Source organism: Brassica oleracea, chromosome C3 (assembly GCF_000695525.1).
Source record: "Brassica oleracea var. oleracea cultivar TO1000 chromosome C3, BOL, whole genome shotgun sequence".
NCBI lineage: Eukaryota > Viridiplantae > Streptophyta > Magnoliopsida > Brassicales > Brassicaceae > Brassica > Brassica oleracea.
Genome location: NC_027750.1, coordinates 39859486 through 39863781, shown reverse-complemented (window position 1 = coordinate 39863781; position 4296 = coordinate 39859486). Strand labels below are relative to the sequence as shown.

At 35.8% G+C, this 4296-nt stretch overlaps 1 protein-coding gene across 1 annotated transcript in view; it reads left to right on the top strand.

The window, feature by feature from the left end:
* LOC106330595 (cyclin-dependent kinase A-1-like) overlaps positions 1-4296 on the top strand; it is a 23380-nt gene that overhangs the window by 376 nt on the left and 18708 nt on the right. The gene's annotated exons all lie outside the window — the stretch shown is intronic.

Sequence of the window (4296 nt, the reverse complement as noted above, 5' to 3'; positions counted from 1 at the left end):
TGAGGTGTCCTTTCTTAAGCAGCTCGTTGACCTCGATCTTTAGTGCGACGCAGTCTTCAGTTTTGTGACCGTGGTCTCGGTGGAAGTCGCACCAGAAAGCAGGGTTCCGGAAAGAGTCAGGTGCTTTCATCTTTTGAGGTCACTTTACATTTGGCCCATCTGCCTCAGAACATTGATCAGCTCCGGCCTTGAGACGGAGAGGTGAGAGATGTCTGGCCACGTGGACACTGCCATCCCTTCTGCCTTCTCGATCAGATGGCTAAATTCATTAGTAATATGATTCTATCATGCCATATAGCTAAATTCTTATTTTAGCTAATTAATTTACTTGTGAAGTAACAAATTAAATATGTAAATATGCAAGTATGATTCATCTAATAATATATATAATTAAGGATTTTTTATTTAGAAAAAAATAGTAGAAACAGATCCTTCAGATGTAGGATATGGGGATATTCTTACACAAAATTATTTAGATGGTCGCGAAAATTATTTGCTTTATTTATGATTTATTAAAAATCTGAGACAACATGTCTAACTTTTTCAGCTATCACAGATAACATTTTAAATAAAAAATTAGATAAAGAATTTTGGTTGACAAAAAGTTTTTAAAGAGATGATTTCTACCCTAAAAAAATAGTCAAAAAACACTTTGGTTCTTCAAAACTTTTTAAAAGATAGAAATAACATTCAAAATGAATTTTACAATTAACTTCAAAAACATAAGTTACAAATTTTATTCTTTAATTGGTTTGAACATTATGCTTCTGAAAATAAAATAAACTTCCCTTTTTCTAAAACAGCTAATACAATTACAAATTGTAATTAAACTCCGGAATGAGAAACACTTGCAAATGGTAAAATTATTCACTCCAACCATCCTCCTCCCCAAGGGATAAAACTAGAATGGTTACGAACACCAATTGAAGCAATTCCTTTTAAATGACCCCAAGAAGATGATAAAGCTAATGTCAAAAATATCATTGTCCAAAACAAGTTTTCAACACTAATCTTGGTACAATAAGCAAACAACTTGATAGGATTGTGAAATCAATTCAAAATCAAAGCCCTATTCCAATAGAATCTTCTTCTAAAATGAAAAACAAAAGTCCCATGTTCAAACATTTTCAAATTTCCAATAAGTGTCAAAACTTACCAAGATTCAAACTTAGAATTCATTATGCTCTCCAAAGTCAATTAAGTAAAGTTGAAATATGAGAAAATAGCATGCAGATAATTCTGATATCCCAGATACTCCTACTTCCAAAGTCCAAATAAGCACTCTAACGTATGATTCAGACATTTGTGAATGCTCTGATCAAAATTCTGTACTAAAAATAAACCGTCTTGATTAGCAAAACCATCAAGATCGTCTATTAATCTGCCCCTGATCTAGAACAAATCCAACCAATAGAGCAATCTAGGTTTAACTCATCATCAGTCTATGAATGGAATATTGATGGTATATCTGAATATTCCAGAAAATGACAATGGCCGCAAACGCCTATAGAACCCAAATAGAAAATGTGGATAAAACTATAGATGAACTCCTTAGCTGGTTTCTCGGGACAGCTTAAAGGATGGTGGAATAATTACCTAACTAATCAGCAACGAACATAAATCCTCGATTCAATTAAAATGGATAATGATAATGTACCATTCCTAGATAATCATGGAAATTTTCAACAAGATGTTGTCGCACTACAAGAAAACACAATTTTAATGACGAAAATTAACGAGAAAAAATGGTCCTCGTAAAATTACGTCCTTTTTACGAGGAAAAACCAAATCAACATAATTTCGTCGTAAAATAACAACAATAAATATTTGTCGTAAAATAACGATAATAAATATTCGTCGTAAACATATCGCAAATTGACGTGGTTTTTACGTGGAAATATTGTTTCGTCGTAAAGTAGACGTAAATATAACGACAACTTTACGACAAAATATTTAACGTGAATTTACCGTCGATATCTCGAGTGCACCAACCTTTTAGTTGTAACACGTTTTTTTCGGCTAACTAATTATATTTCCTCGTAAATTTCCAGTAAAATTTCACCTACCAGTTTCGAAAATATCCTATAAATATGTCGTTTGTGTTTCACTTCAAACACACCAAAAAGAAAAAAAACTAAAAACGTTAAAAAAAAACAAAATGTCGGGTGATCGAAATATTATCAAGCTTCGGAGGTGGATGTATACGCACAGAGATGTCAACGGGAGAGTGACGAAAGAATATTTCGAAGGGCAAGAGACATTTATGCATGAAGCAGATTCTACACCGCTCGCCCAGGGAAGCGGTAAGATGTTCTGTCCTTGTCGGAAATGCAATAATTCAAAATTGGCAACTCATGAAAATGTATGGAAGCATTTAATAAATAGAGGTTTCACGCCACATTACTATATCTGGTTTCAACATGGAAAAGGTTATGGAAATGAAGCTAGTAGTAGTAATAGCAATTTTCAGGATGAACCGGTTGATCATTTTCATAATGAACATAGTTACCATTAGGAGAGCAAATGGTAGATTGTGATAGGGTTCATAATATTGTAGCTGATGCATTTGTAGCTCATGATGAAGTTGAAGAACCTAATATAGATGCAAAAAAGTTTTATGAAATGTTAGATGCTGCGAATCATCCAATTTACATTGGTTGTAGAGAAGGTCTCTCTAAACTGTCGTTGGCTACTAGAATGATGAATATTAAAACTGACCACAATCTACCTGCAAGTTGCATGGGTGCATGGGCAGACTTTTCTAAAGAGTATTTGCAGGAAGACAATGTGTCTACTGATTCTTATTATGAGATTCAGAAACTGGTTTATAGTCTTGGGTTGCCTTCGGAGATGATAGACGTTTGCATCGACAATTGCATGACCTACTGGAGAGACGATGAGAAGTTAGAAGAATGTCGATTCTGCAAGAAGCAATGATTCAAACCGCAAGGACGAGGACGTAATTGGGTACCGTACCAAAGGATGTGGTACCTACCAATTACAGACAGAATGAAAAGATTGTACCAATCTGAGCAGAGGGATAAGATGGTATGCCGAGCATAATCAGACGGGTGGTGAGATGATGCATCCATCAGATGCAAGAGCCTGGAAACATTTTAATAAAGTACATCCAGAATTCACTAGCAATAGTCGAATTGTGTATCTGGATTATGCTAATATGGATTTAGTCCATTTGGAATGTCATGGAGACAAAATTCATTGTGGCCAGTCTTTCTTACGCCATACAACCTGCCACCGGAGATGTGCATGCAACGGGAGTTTCTATTCTTGACCATATTAATACCTGGTCCGAAACATCCAAAAAGGTATCTGGATGTTTTTGTACAACCACTGATAAAAAAGTTGAAAGATGTGTGGTCAACCGTGTGAGGACGTATGATTTCTCAACGAAGACGAATTTTACGATGCGAACGATGCTTTTTTGGACCATAAGTGACTTTCCTGCCTATGGGATGTTGTCTGGATGGACTACACATGAGAGATTATCTTGTCCATATTGTAATGGAATGACAAATGCGTTTCAACTGAAGAATGGTAGGAAGACAAGTTGGTTCGATTGTCACCGTCGATTTCTTCCCATTAGCCATCCGCACCAAAGAAGAAATTGTTTAGGAACAAAAGGGTTGTGAGAGACACTCCTCCTCCATATTTTACTGGAGAAGAAATTGAAGCGCAAATCGATTACTACAGAGCTCAAGCAACCGTTCGATGTGGTGGTAATTGGCATGTTCCCGGTAATATGCCTGATTTTTACGGAGTTCAGCAGAACTGGCACAAGAAGAGTATATTTTGGGAGTTGCCATATTGGAAGGATCTTCTTTTGCGCCACAACCTCGATGTGATGCATATAGAGAAGATTTTTTTTGAGAACATCGTGAATACAATATTGAATGTCCCAGGGAAGACAAAAGACAACAAATAATCGAGGTTGGATTTGCCTGATATTTGCTCAAGAAGCGAGTTACATATAAAAAGCAATGGACAAGTTTCCGTTCCGATATTCAGAATGTCTTCCAAACAAAAGTCGGTGTTGTTTAACTGGATGGCATCAGAAGTGAAGTTCCCCGATGGATATGTTTCAAATCTCTCTAGATGTGTTGAAAATGGTCAAAAGTTCTCTGGGATGAAGAGTCATAATTGTCATGTCTTTTGCAACGACTACTTCCCTTTGCATTTGCGGAGCTACTTCCAACAAATGTACATGAAGCACTTGCAGGTAATATATTACGCATTAATTTCTTTATTGCTCTATAATATGCACAAATAAATAATATG